This window comes from Onychomys torridus, chromosome 15 (assembly GCF_903995425.1).
Source record: "Onychomys torridus chromosome 15, mOncTor1.1, whole genome shotgun sequence".
Classification (NCBI taxonomy): domain Eukaryota; kingdom Metazoa; phylum Chordata; class Mammalia; order Rodentia; family Cricetidae; genus Onychomys; species Onychomys torridus.
In genome coordinates, this window is record NC_050457.1 from 3,566,028 (window position 1) to 3,580,949 (window position 14,922).

Consider the following 14,922-nt stretch of genomic DNA (forward strand, 5'->3'; position numbering starts at 1 on the left):
AAGAAATATATTAGAAACAAAAGACTTTCTTGGAGTGGAAAGAAAGTAAATATACATGAAATAGAGTTGATTTTATTTAACCCCTATAAACTACCTGGAGAAGCAGCTTAAGGGATGGATATGTTAAAACCGTGTGCTGCCACATGCTTGAGTTACTCAGTGTGGTGGTGTACCCCTCTTACACCATCATTGGTGGCCAGCCCATCCAGAGTGCCTTGAGGAGCAGACTGCAAATGCTCTTTCAGAAGTTTGTACCTCATTTCCAGAGAAGGCCATCCCATGCTTCAAGGGAAACCAATTTAGTGGGGTCTTGGGCACTGTTAGAATAACGGTCCTGGCAGGACTGCTGTGCTGATTAAATGAGAGATGGCACAATGGGAGGATCTCAAGGTTTATGATGACTTAAACATATGGGCTTCTGGCCAGTGAAAAGGCAAGCTGGACAGACTCTAGAAAGATTGTTTTTCATAACCTAAGCAAAGAACATATTGCAACAAAGCCTCAATAAATATTTGCTTTCTTTTTCCATTGCTGTTCAATGTGAAATTTCTGATTATGTCTCCATCCCTTCACAGTTTGACATGAGGGATAATTTTTTTTCTGGATTCCATGGCCCAAGATTTCCTATCTATCTGCCAAAGGCCATGGGAAAGCCCATTCTCTATCTTCAGATACTATTGTGGTCATTGGGGGAACAGTACTGCTCTGGTCCATGTCATTACATAGGGTGATTTTACTCAATCACAGAGTATCTGTATATTCCAGCCACTCCTTAGCCAAATACAGATTTCTTTTGAGGAAAACCAGACTCAGGCACACATAGTTGCCCATCCCAAATGCCACAGTAATATTTTCATTTTGGCATGTCATTGCACAGTTGTGTCACTCTCTCAACAAGAGGTAGAGCCTGTTTCCTCTCCGTGAACTTCGAGGAACTCCATGACTGTGTTGACTGATAGAGTATGGCAAAGTGATGTGCTCAATCTTCCTAGTTCTGAGACCCTTAGCACAGTTCCTCATGTTGTGGTGGCCCTCAACTATAAAATGATTTTCGTTGCTACTTCATAACTGTAATTTTACTACTGTCAAGAATGGGAATGTAAATGTCTGTGTTTTTGATGGTCCTAGGCAACCCCTGTGAAAGGGTCATTTGACACCAAATGGGTTATGACTCACAAGTTGAGAACTACTGTTCTGAGTTTTGTAAAGCTGGGACAAAAGAAGAGGGATAGTTTCTGTGTAGCTTCCTTTTTGAGGATGTTCCCTGTCAGAACTCTGCTGGAGTGCAAAGAGGAAGCCCAGACAACTGGAGAAGAAATAAGTGTCCTCCCAGCCAACAACCTATATTGAAATGAGGCTATGAAACTAAGCTGCTACCAAAAAGTGGAAATGAAGACTAGTGTGGACAGGTTTTAGAGTCTCATTTACAGCACAGATGCCACAAAACATAAAAACACTAGTTCATCTGTTTGTGGCTCATAGTGTGGTAGTGAACAGTGGCTCTGGAGGTAAGGCATGGGGATGTGGGCATCTAAATAGAGCAGAACACAAAATCTGGGGGAGGAGAAGTGAAAAGAATAGACACAGACCCAGTCTTCATAGACAAATGAACACAAGCAACTGTCTTCATCATTTTCTCTCCAGTGTAGTGTGGACAGTTAATGCAGAGCACGTAGTGTTAAGTAGGGCCATTTTGTGGTTCCTCTGGTGCCAGCACCTCACTGCACATTCCGCACTGGGAACCAAGGTTTGGGGTTGCTGAGGTCTCAAAAGCACATGGCTAGTGAGTACAGAGTTGAAAGAGGTCCCAAGGCCTAGACTTTCCATCCTGTCCTTTGCTTAGTTGTTGCTGACTCCTTTCTTTTCTCTCCCTGGTTCCACCTCCTAATCCTCTGAGGCCTATTGTAAGCAACCAAGTGAAACAGAGCCAAAGATTTTCTTCCTGTGTTGTGGTCAGTGAACGAAGGGTCAGGAAGGAGCCTTGGTTTCTCTTCAGCCAGAACACTGTAAGTGCGTCTCTCTGCCCTTGCGCAGCCTGGAGCTTCCCCAAGCTTGACTTGCTCTCATCTCGCCCCTCCTTCCACAGAAGGTAGGGAAGCTCATTGCCATGGTGTGGCTGGGCTGCTGGAAGTTTACCCAGCCACGTGGCTGATGTAAGTGCTCTTTCCTCAACTTACCTTGCCTCACAGACCCACATATCTACTTCTATTCTGAGTTGTAAAATCCTTCGGTTACAGTGAAGGAGACCCACAATAACATCTTTCAGTGCAACAACCTCTGCATCATTTGATGTGTGTTGTTCCTAGTTCGATAAGAAGCTTAAAATGCATCCTTTCAGAATGTTATATATGTCACCTGGATGTCAGTAATTAAGTCCCATTCAATGCATTACAAGTCATGTGACCACATGTTCAAAGTGTTAGCAGCAAATGCAATGAGATAGTGGGAGGAAAATGCTTTCTTACTAAGAGTAATGTTTGTACTGTAAGATGGGCACGTCTAGTCCCATGTTAGGAGAAAAGGTGACTAGAACTGTGTCATTTTTCTTCCCGTCCCAATGATAGGTCTTCTTTTCTGCACCTTCCCACATGGAGGTGAGAATAAGAAGCAGGCTGAAGAAGTAGGGTTTTGTTGTTTTATTTCTCTTTATAGCCATTCATTGGAAATAAATATAGAAAAGTGTGCTTGAGAAACATGCAGCAAGGACTAAGAACTGTATCTTTTCTACTGTTTGTTTGACTTTTTCTTGATTTGAATTAAATCAATTAATAATTTTTCCACTTTGGGCATTAAAACCTTGATTTTAATACTCATTTATATCTCCTAACAGATATCCATATATATCAATGTCAAAAGAGCTGTTAAATTGCACGCTTAGAAAAAGAGTCAAAAGCGTAGTTGGATAAACTAGCTCTTACATAATAATACACGTGTGTGTGTGTGTGTGTGTGTGTGCACACACACACACACACACACACACACATACACACGTACACACACACACACACACACACACACGAACAATGAATATTCAGATTAACTTTTAAACTTTCTCTACTGGTGAACAGTAAATACTTAAGAGATATACTTTGGAGATTTTTTTCTTATAGTAACTTTTTTCTAGCTTTATTACTTGTTTGTTCAAACAGTAAAATGCAACTAAATAACTTCTATAAACGTAGCATACTGAGAAATCAACAGTGAGGGGACCACTAGTTTGACCTTGGAGAAATCATAGAAATTTATTTCTATAGATAAATTTTTGGTTGAGTCTTAAGAATGGGAAAATAGCACTGATTTGGTTCCTTATCTACCGAGAAAACATTGATTGATAGTCTTCCATGCAGGACATTGTGGCAAATTCTCTTGAATATTGCTAAGACCTTGTATGAAGCATGGATTTTCTTAAAGGCTAAAAAAGAAGTCTAAATACTTGGAGACATAAAGCAAGACTTTCTTGATGTTGAATTACTGGCCTAGGGCATTTTACTCCTTTTAGGAGTAGAACCATGATTTGAAGAAGGGGTACACACAGGACAATGTCTTGGGGGTAATGATGGGGCTATAGACATTCAAAGATAGCTGGGAAGAAAGTGTTTAAATAAGGGAAAAACTGAGGTAAATGCAGTAAAAAATTAAAATTAATACAACAATTTTTTTTTGCTGAATGATTTCAGAAGTTTTATAATTTCACCAGTTTTTTGGCCTACAATGCACTGATAATAAGTGTACTTAAAAATAATCATGCAGAGTACTGCATGAATCTAATGAGTATGATAACTTTATCCAACACTGAAAATGATAAATTCTCATGTACAAAGCCAATTTGTGAAATATGAGCTAGGTTGGATTTTTTTTTAAATTATTTATTTATTTTACATCCCAGCTGCAGTTATCTCCTCCCAGTCTTCCCCCCACCCCAGCTCCCCTTTACCTCCATCCATTCCTCTATTTCTATCCAGAAAAGGGCAGTCCCCCCATGGATGTCAACAAAATATGGCATATCAAGTGGCAATAAGACTAGGCAACCCAGTAGGAGGAATGGGGTCCTAAAAGCCAGAAAAAGACTCAGAGAGAGCCCCTGTTCCCACTGTTAGGAGTTCCATAAGAAGACCAAGCTACACAACTGTCACATATATGCAGAGGTATAAGTCAGTTCCATGAAGGCTCCCTGGCTCTCGGTTCAGTCTCTCTGAGCCCCTATAAGTCCAGGTTATTTGATTCTGTGAGTTTTCTTGTGATGTCCTTGACCCCTCTAGCTCCTACAATCCCTTCTTCCTCTCTTCAGCAGGATTCTCCAAGCTTGGCCTAATGTTTGGCTGTAGATTTGTTTGTATCTGTTACTAGAGGGAGGCTCTCTGATGACAATTGGGGTAATGATCAATCTATGAATATAGCAGAATATTGTTAGGCATCATTATGTAGGACATTTCTTTTTCTCCAGCCCTGTTTGGTTCTATCCTAGGTCTCTGGGCCATCCAGACTCTAGGTCGCGGCACTCCAGGCAGTGTCAGAGATAGACTCAATCTTCTAGCATGGTCTCAGGCTGGAACAGTCATTGACTGGCACTCCCACAATCTCTGTGTCACCTTTACCTTAGTAATTCTACAGGCAGGACAGACTACAGGTGGAAGGTTGTGTGGCTGGTTGGTGTCCCAGTCTCTCTACTGGAAGTCTTGCCTGTTACAGGAGATGGCCAGTTCAGGCTATGTGTCCCCTTTTGTTAGGAGTCTTAGCTGGGGTCATCTTTGTAGATTCCTGGGAGTTTCCCTTGACCAGGTTTCTACCTGACTCTGAAATGACCCTCTTTCCAGTAGTCTCTTTCAGTACTCTCTTCCTTCCCTGATCCTTCATGTTCCCATCTCTCCACACCACCTGTATACCCATGAAATTGCTTCTATTTCACCTTCCCAGGGATATCCATGTATCCCTCCACTTGAGTCCTCCTCATTACCTAGCCTCTCTGGGTCTGTGGATTGTAGCATGGTTATTCTTTACTTAGTAGATAATATCCACTTATAAGTGAGTGTATACCATGTTTGTCTTTCTGGGTCTGGGTTACTTCACTCAGGATGATTTTTTTTTTTCTAGTTCCATCCTTTGCCTTCAAATTTCATGATGTCATTATTTTTAAGTAGTTAAGTAATACTCCATTATGTAAATGTACCACACATTTTCTTTATTCATTTTTCAGTTGATAGGTATCTAGGTTGTTTACTTCCAGGTTTATAGTCATAATAGCCAGTTTCTGGCTATTACAAATAAAGCTGCTATGAACAAAATTGAGCAAGTGTTCCTGTGGTATGACTGAGCATCCTTTGGGTATATGACCAAGAGTAGTATAGCTGGGTCTTGAGGTAGATTGATTTCCAACTGAGAAACCACCATATTCATTTCCAAAGTGGCTGTACAAGTTTGCATCCTCACCCACAATGGAGGAGTGTTCCCCTTGCTCCACATCCTCTTCCAGCATGAGCTGTCACTTGTGTCTTTGATCTTAGCCATTCTGACAGGTGTTAAGATGGCATCTTATTGTTGTTTGTATTTGCATTTCCCTGATGTCTAAGGATGCTGAACATTTCTTTTTGTGTGATTCTTAGCCATTTGAGATTCTTCTGCTGAGAATTCTCTGTTTAGATCTGTACCCTAATTTTAAATTAGATTGTTTGTTTATTTGATGTTTAGTTTCTTGAGTTCTTTATATATTTTGGAAATCAACCCTCTATGTCAAATGTGGGGTTGATGAAGATTTTTTCCCATTCTTTAGGCTGCCTAGGTCAGTATAAATCATCAAATTTCCATATTGTTGAAGTTTATACTTGAGATATACCTTAAATACTTCTTAAAGTATTTTTACTGTATTGTATTCTGCAGAAAACACTGACTTATACCCTGGTGAACAGATGCCAAAGTGTAGAAGAATATTATGGGAATAAGTATTTTCATAAATCCTAATATAATTTTAGCATAGACAAAAAGTCAAGTTCCATTTTCCTTAAGATTTATTCTTTCTAAGTAAATAAAATTAAATTATTCCTCATCATGTTTGTACCATTTATTGCTATGCAGCTGAGTGAATCAGAGTGTGAGGAAATATCTACATTTGTGAGAATGCAAAACAACTGACACACAATCACCTAAACTTTGGACAATCTTCTGAAACAGAAGCCAATATAGCAATGAAATCACAATGAAATTATAAATTTATGGAGGAGAAGCTGGGAGGTTAATTTTACCCTTTAAAACCTCAATGAAGCACAAAATTCAGGGGAAAAACTAATAATTATGACTAAGAATTGTAAGATTTGGAACATCAACTCAGCAAATGAAGACATTACCACATGGCAGACATTAGCCAATAAAAGGCATCCAATCACTCCAAAATGAGCCCAAAGGCACTATGGATTTCCAGAGACATGGTGCATTTATTAAAAGGATTCATTTATTACTTTCTGCCACTGAGCTCACTCAATCCACATTTAGTGAGCATAGACAATGAATGCCTTCCACTTGGAGGGAGGCGCTAAAGAAGATTGAAAGCAAATCAGGTATACATCCTGACCTGAACGAGCTTACAGTTCAGTCCAAACATGTGATGAGAGGACAAAACCCAGGTGAATGGATGAACACAGGAGTCATCAAAGACAGAAACTCCTGAGATGGCAGAGAGAACAAGAGAGGCCGAGAAGTGGCTGCAGGAAGGCTCTTCAAGGAGTATAAATGCAACAAAGCCTTACATTTGCATAATATTCTTTGTGTTTATCTTGAAACTGTTCAGGTATACTCTGTGTTACTGAACTGAAAATGCCACCCCAAACTTTTATCAATTTGATTTCATAGAAATATACCTTATTATGGGACTCAAACAAAAGACTAGCAGTAAAACTTCAATGGCTATACATCATATATCCCTTGGTATGGACAGCCTTATATTAAAATGAGTACAGATATTTCTCATTTATACAAATTGACACAAGAGACTGTCTCTTTAACAAGTGTCCTCCATGCAGAACTCAGTGACCCTCTGTCTTAGGTAGGGTTTCTATTTCTGTGAAGAGACACCATGATCATGGCAACTCTTATAAAGGAAAACATTTAATTGGGTTGGCTCCCTTACATTTCAGAGGTTCAGTCCATTATCATTATGATGAGACATAATGGCATGCAGGCAGATAAAATGCTGGAGAAGTAGCTGAGGATCCTATATCTTGCAGGTAACAAGAAGTGATCTGAGATACTGGGTGGTATCCTAAGCATATATGAGACCTCAAAGCCCACCTCCACAGTAACACACTTCCTCCAACAAGGCCACGCCTACTTCAACAAGGCCACTTCTCCTATAGTGCCACTCCCTTCGGGAGTCATTTTCTTTCTTTCTTTCTTTCTTTCTTTCTTTCTTTCTTTCTTTCTTTCTTTCTTTCTTTCTTTATCCCTTCTTTTTTTAAATCTTCCAACAGCTTATTAGAAAGAATTAAAGAAAGATTTGAAAAAAATCCCCACTGCCATGAACATAAATTGACGTTTTCCAGCCCCTCACTGTACTAATACTGCTTCTTGTGCTAAGACCAGAGTGCTAGAGTGTTCATTGTGAAAATTCAGTGCTCTGACATGGAAATGGTCTATGTGACAAGTTGTAGCTGATTGGCACAAATTAGTTGCTTGCCCCTGAATATTTTGGTCTGTTCAGAAGAGTCCAGCTAGGGGTAGACATAAGTTTGATATGGTTAGGATTCAATCAGATTTGTAAATACTTTATGTCTTTACCTTTGTTTTATATGTAGTAGAAAAACAAAGACTTTTAAAAAGGCAAAGATATGATAGGCCACATGTAGAAAACTATCTGATTAAAACAACACAAATGACAAGATGTGTGGGTGGCAGAGCCTTCAGAAGACTGCTGGGGAAGTGGGGCAAGTGAGTAGGGTGTGAATCAGTACTGTCACTGTATGACTGTAAAGGCTGAGGCAGTGTCCAGATTTGTCACATGTAGATGTATGTAGAGCTACTTTGTCAGAGAATAAGTAACTATGACTCATCTTTATAGCTTGCTTGATCGGGCAGATGGTGATGCTGGTAATTGGCAAGACAGCATTTGCTTAGAAGCAGAAGTGTTGGGGTATATTTGATTGTGCTACTTGAGAATAAACTTAGGTGATACTGACTGATCAGTTAGAAATATGCACTTGAGTTGAAGAAGACAGTCTATAGCTAGACACGACAACTGTAGAACTGTGGGACAACTGAGGCATCCTACCGAGTAGAGTTTATTAAGAGAGGCTTCAGAGGCCATGCTGTTCTCTTCTAAGACTCCGTCTATATTGGTTTCCTAGAGTCAATGTAACAAAATACCATGTGGCTTCAACACTGAGTCCGATTGCCTCACAGATTTGGAGGCTAAGTTTATGACCAAGGTGTCATCATTTTGGTACCATTTGAGAACTGTTATAGAGAATCTTTCATGAGACTCCAGATTCTGCTGAATTACTGAATTACTGGGAATCTTTGATATTCTGTGGCATCACTTGCTTGTGTGGTCCTTACTATGTTTCTACTCAAGGTCTTCTTATTAGAGATACTAGTCATATGGGATACAGCCCACCTTAACAATTTCATTCTACTTTGATTATTTGCAAAAAGCTCTTTTTTTATAGGCCTCACAGGTTGGAATTCCAGCATATACATTTTGAGTAGAAAATTCAACTCAAAGAAAGTTTCATTGACCCACTGCTCTGATCATGGTTTGGAAAAAGGCAAAAGAATCAGCCTGCAATAGGTTAAGAGTGAACAGGAGACATGAAAGACAAAGCTGTGTTTGTAGGCTATTTATCTGAAACAACACCCATCAGGGGTGGGAGTGGTAAGAGTGAGGACTCCATGGACGATGTAATTTCCAGAACAAACTACTTTACAGTTTGTCAAAGAAGCATTAAAAAATCTATGACATCCTAACAGTGATTGCTTACTGCAAGAATATTTCTTCAACCTAAAACATATGGGCTCCTTGCTTGGTTAAGAATGGCACACATCCTTAGAACATGAGTAAGTAGTCATTCACTTTGCATCTAGTGTAATGTGCTCTTTTCTGATGAAACTTGGAAGTTTGAGTTTGAAAAATGATGTGTCCAAAGAGTATGGACTAAGCAATTTTAGATATGGCAGAGCAATAAAAAACATTCTTTCCATGGATTCATTGGAGGTGCAAGGACATGGATTAACCTTGGGAGGTGTATTATACCATTTTTTTTTCAAAAGAAAGGAATGACTTGGTATTTAAATTCTCACTTTCACTTGGAGAGGGAAAAATATAAATCTAGGGATGTCTAAAAAATATTAAAATGTTCACAGAATTAGCCGTCAGTGATAATATCAAATGTCATATTTCTATTTCATCACATATTGGGAGTAACTGAAATATGTAACAAATGGTGGCATATCAGGTTTTCCCTCTAAGCATTATGATGTGTTAATTTTCTACCAAACTTTATGGCTATAAATATGTGCATACATTTTTTATTTGGATTTTAGATGGGTGATTTATGATTTGCAGTAGAATTTTAAAAAAACTAAGGAACTGTTTTGGTAACATAATGTCAATAGTATTTATCTTTCAATTATGGTTGTACTCCTTACATCACTTTTTAAAGTTATAAAAACAATATGAGTTGAGAGGGCAGTTAATTGAATATGTTTCCTAAACCTTATACATAAAAATCAGTGATGTTTCCATAACATTCTGATCCAAAAGAGCAGTTACATATTTCAAGATCTTTTATTCTTTTTCTAACAATATTTACAAGTGAGATGTACTGCTTCTTGAGAAAAATAATGGTAATGTGAACAGATATTAAAATTATCTTCATCCTGGTGAAAATTGGAGCATCTATTTCTAAATGCAGGTTTTTCATAAACGGACTCAAAGGTGACCATAGTGGAAACAGCCTTTGCGTTGTGTCAGCACTCAGTACGCTTCCCTGCTGTGCATGCTCTGCCTTTCTCTTTCCTGACTCCATTGGGGACTTCACCATTGCTTGAAATCTTGTGCCTGGTACTAGGCACTGAGTTCTTTTATTTCTCTGTCTGATGAATAGAACACCTCTTATTTTCCTCACATCTCTCCATTGTTCTGAAGATGAAGGAATAAACCTTATTTTATGTGAAAACACTAAAAATGTTACCTCAGAATAGCATCTATGAAGTAAACTCTGGACTTGAAATGAGGAAGTAGGAGACTAGATGCTTTCTTTGCCTTGCTTGGCTAATTATAGCTGGATGTGCTTAAGAATGATATTTAATTTCCTTTTTTAAAAGTGTGTGTGTGTGTGTGTGTGTGTGTGTGTGTGTGTGTGTGTGTGTGTGTGTTATATGTTGTGTACATGTGCTGCGTATGTATGTGGTATATGTATGGGTGCATGAGCCCATGGCCCATTGCATTCCTCTTCTCCTGCTAGTAATTCATGGCATCTGGATTCTAGACTGTGCATTTTTCAAACCAAGAGGAATTTGGAAATGAATTCAAGCACATGTGGTACTAGATGGAGTAGGAAAAGAAAGACAAAAGTTTAAATTTTCATTTCCATATGTGTTTCAGAATGGTAAAAGGACTTCAGAAATGTGAGAAAGCAAGATTCTAGCAGCATACCTAGTGTTTCCAAATCAAAAGACAAATGTATGAAGAGTGGACTCAGTTATGGTTAGCTGAAATATATGGCAAATATTAAATCATATTAAATAATGTTTCTGGGTTTTTGTTCTAGGATTTTCCTCATGAAGGAATAATTTTGTTAGGCAGTTATGATGGTTAATAAATACTACTCTATAAGTCTAGTTCAAATTCTTTTTTACAATAGTTAAAAAAAGAATCAACTAATAACACTTCTATATTTATACTTTGTTTAAGTATATTAGAGATCATATGATTGACATGTTTTCCTGTATCAGTCAGTATTTAATCAGACAACAGAATTCACTTGAGGAATTTCAAACAGAGTTAATTTAATATGGTGAATCATTTCAAGTGCTGAAAGGGCTGGAGATATGGTTCACTTTCAGTCACTTCTCTAGCCCTCATAGCCACACATACTGGCATCACTGCTGCTGCTGAATCCAAGATCAAAATCTGGAAAATGGGGCATTTATTTCCTCAGTTTCCTGTTAGCATCACCAATTGGAAACATCTAGGAGAAAGTCACAGGAGTCTGGGAATCAGGTTTACAGGCCACTCACTGTCTTGGAAGAGGAAAACAAGCAAAAACAAAAACAAAAACAAAACCGGAAAAAGAATAGGTAAGTGCAAGGGAGAAGCTGAGAGAGAGCAGATACTCCATTGTCTTTTCTCACCTAGATAATCGGATTAGTTTGATAACCTTTCAATGCTATCAGTTCATCAAAAGGAGAATGTACTGAACTATGGAAAGGGAAGCTGTAAAATGGTACAGCTCATATCAGAGAGAAAGGAAGTCAGCTGAACTTAAGATGAGGGCTGCACAAAGGAAGCAAATCACAGGAGGATGATGTGGTTTTGAATTCATACTTCATGGGATTCTGATCCTTTCAGTGGGATTAAAGTGAATGCAGAAAATCTGGCTGAAATTGTGCCATTCATGGATGGAGGATCAAGATCAACCTAGGGCTGTGGAAATTTCAAATTCCTTAAAGAATTCCCGTTTATCATGGTATAGCACCAACTTGGCACCACACAATTAGAAATTATTAGCAGAAACATGTAGTTTCCAAGACAGGGTCAGCAACACTTCTGGCTTCCTATGGCTGTGGCAGTATATATATACTGTCAATTCTTGACTTTCCTACTGTGGTGGTTTGAATAAAAATGGCCCTCATATACTTACAGGGAGTGGCCCTATTGGAGATGTGGCCTTGTTGGAGTAGATGTGGCCAGCATGGCCTTCTGTGCTCCTACTGCAAAGTGCCAGGTGACAGAACACATTAGGTAGTGATGAAAGCTGTTCAGTGACCTGTCAGTGAGGAACAGAACAGCTGAGGCCAGAGCCTTTTACCTGCCTCATAGAACATACGGTCATCTGATGCACAGACAACATCTGGAAACTAAAAGAGGGAGAGAAAGTCTTGCTAGTTTAAATAGGACAATTTCAGCAATTTAAAGTTCTAACTGGAATGTAGCAAGATGGGAGGGAACACATAATAAGGTAAAGTTTGTCCATATAGTACACACTTCAGAAAAATGTTTAAGACTTCAAAACTATATATGATAAAGCAAGGTAGTCTAGGAAATTAGTTACTTTGGATAGACACTTACTGCTTAGTGGGATGTAAAATAGTTAGAAAGTTTAAGAATTTTCATCATGACCTTTCCAACACTTATAGTGCTATAGTGAGATGTTATGCTCTTCCTGTGAATCTATAGAAAGCATTATCTTCTGTCAATGTATAAGAGGCTTACACCCAAAAGTGATCCATGTATTTGTAGAGATAGGGTTATTGTAGGAGCAAAAGAATCATCTTTATTAGAGTTTATAAGCCAAAGGAAATGAGATTGTTTCAATTCATCCCTATCTTTCCATAATGCTTTTGTAATGGGTACAAATATTAAAATGATCCATTTTTGTCAAAAAGAGTCATAACAGAACACTTAGGTTACCCACCCTCTATAGGACCATGAATCCCAGTGGTGCTCCACCACCTTACAGCAACTTAAATGCTCATAAATTTGTGGGATATTTTAATCATGTTTACTTGAACTATGATATCAAATTGCATTAAATACCCACTTAAGTAAAATAATAATTCAGAAGTGAAATTGCTATATGTCTATGCTTAAATTCTTGTGTGAAATCTAAACATGTGGTTCTTCATGTTCATGAGTACGTGATGACGTTGTAATGGGTTACTTTAGCTTTAAGCATTAACTTTCCAGAGTGCTTGACCATCACTTTCTGCCGGCTGTTACATTATTGGGTCACCATGATGCTAAATTGTAGGGCATTTTAGTTGATAATTTCTGAAAAGTGCTTACTTTTGAAATAAAAAGCAAAGCCAAAAATAAATAAATAACATGAAGCCATAATGCTGACTGAAAAAAATATTTATATTTATATTAAACCCCTCAGCTAGATTCTCAGACACATCACTGCTTAAAATGCAGTCACCTGACAAAACCAGTTCTAATTATTACCCCCTTGGGCGAACATTTTTCAGAGTGACTGGCTAAAATGCACTCCAGCTCATAATTTCTGCCTGTGACAGTGGAGGGCATAACCTAGTTTCCTCTAATGCAAACGTCTCTAATCTAGAGGGCGCGACCCCACCGGTAGAACACTGAAGGGAGAAAATGCAATTTGAGCGCAAGGAAATTGCACACAGAGTTTGAGAATTCCACCACGCTCAGATTTTTTTTTCCCTCCTCGGGTTTAAATGTCTGGTTTTATTTTATGCTAAATTATGACCTGGCTGAAATTGCTATGTTTTCCTTGTCATATTCTAGAAACCTCTTACTGTAAAAGGGAAGGTTATACTATAGTTTGGTACTTTCATTTTGTTCAGGGGGTGGGAATGTTCACATTTTGACAGTTCAGTAGTGAAAATATTAAAACTTACTGTGCTTGCTACAGGAATATTTTTCCTCATTGAATAATAGCACTTTTGTCTTGGCAAATGGGGCATCTATACCACATTAGAATAAAGTAATTAAATTGGTTGGAATGATGAAAGTGGAGATTTTCAACTTGGACTTATCAGTAACAGTTTCATTGTTGAATCTGTGAGCTAACAAACTTTATGATTGCTAGGGAGAGATGAATTAACCTCACATGGTTCTGGTTCACTTCACAGATGGTGGCTGAGTAGCACATTGCCCTGCAACTGATAAACCAGAAGGCAAAAGAAGTTTCAAGGAAGTTAAGTCAGACGTCTTTGAAAGGAATGCTGCTATCAGTGTCCATTACTGGGGTTTTCATTAATAGTTTTTCTGTCTGTAAGCTGGAGAGACTTCATCTCTTTGCTACTGCTTTCTGCTGACTGCTGCTGCTTAACACCTTCCTTCCAGCTGGGAGGGCAGCAGGGATGTCTGCATATGCAGCTAAGGCCAGGATGGCTCCTTAGCGAGCATGGGGCTTCCTGGAAGAAGCTGCAAGTGTCACCTTCACATCTCATGCATCTTCCATCATTTATGTGAATACATCGGGAGACTCTGGTAGAAGGCAGTGCACTATGAAAGTGTAGCTAACCAGTGACTGAAAACAAAGGCCTCCTTCAGCTAGGAAAGATTCACTCCTGGGTAAAGAATACTTCCCTTTTCCCTTGCAAAATGAGTTTGAATCTGAAAAGAATGACTACCTTTCCATACTCAAAAAATAAAAGTGAAAAGAGCATAGAGAATCGCTTTGGTAAGTGATTTGCATAGGCATTTGCAAATAATGGTATATAAAGGCTTAACGATTTTACAGGTAAACCTGTAATTTCAGAAGTGTGTGTATACAGTGATTTGGAATTATGATACTATAACTTGTCACCAAATCAATACAATCACTGAATGTGCATTCAAATTTGGACAGAAGTGGGGTAAATTATTTGAAAGCTGTATAACTATAATTTAACAGGTAATTAAAAATATCATTTGTGACTTATTAACTGGTTTAATCTAGTTAATAAAGAAATTCTACAGTTCATTTCTAGTAAACTAAAACATTGATCTTATTTTTCAATTATTAGACATCATTAAAATATAGATGTCAACATACTTTAGAAAAGAGTCCGATTTTCATAATACCAGCTAGTGTCTGTCTCCAGGGGAAGCAAATCAGAATAACAAATGGGATTGGGAGATAATTTGTCCTTAACTCAGCCTAATTCCATATCCCTCAGCCCAGGCCCATTGAGGAATCTGGCCTCCTCTTACCAAGTAGCAATGAAAATGCAGAGTAAGAGTCTAGCTGTCCATGATATTCA

The 14,922-nt window shown here is 38.4% G+C and overlaps 1 long non-coding RNA gene across 1 annotated transcript in view; it reads left to right on the plus strand.

The window, feature by feature from the left end:
• Positions 1–14,654, plus strand: part of LOC118596274 — a 117,910-nt gene extending 103,256 nt beyond the window's left edge. Inside the window, exon 6 of the long non-coding RNA XR_004946677.1 lies at positions 13,807–14,654. This is a non-coding gene — a long non-coding RNA (uncharacterized LOC118596274). The remainder of the gene's footprint in view (positions 1–13,806) is intronic.
• The last annotated feature ends 268 nt before the right edge of the window (positions 14,655–14,922 follow it).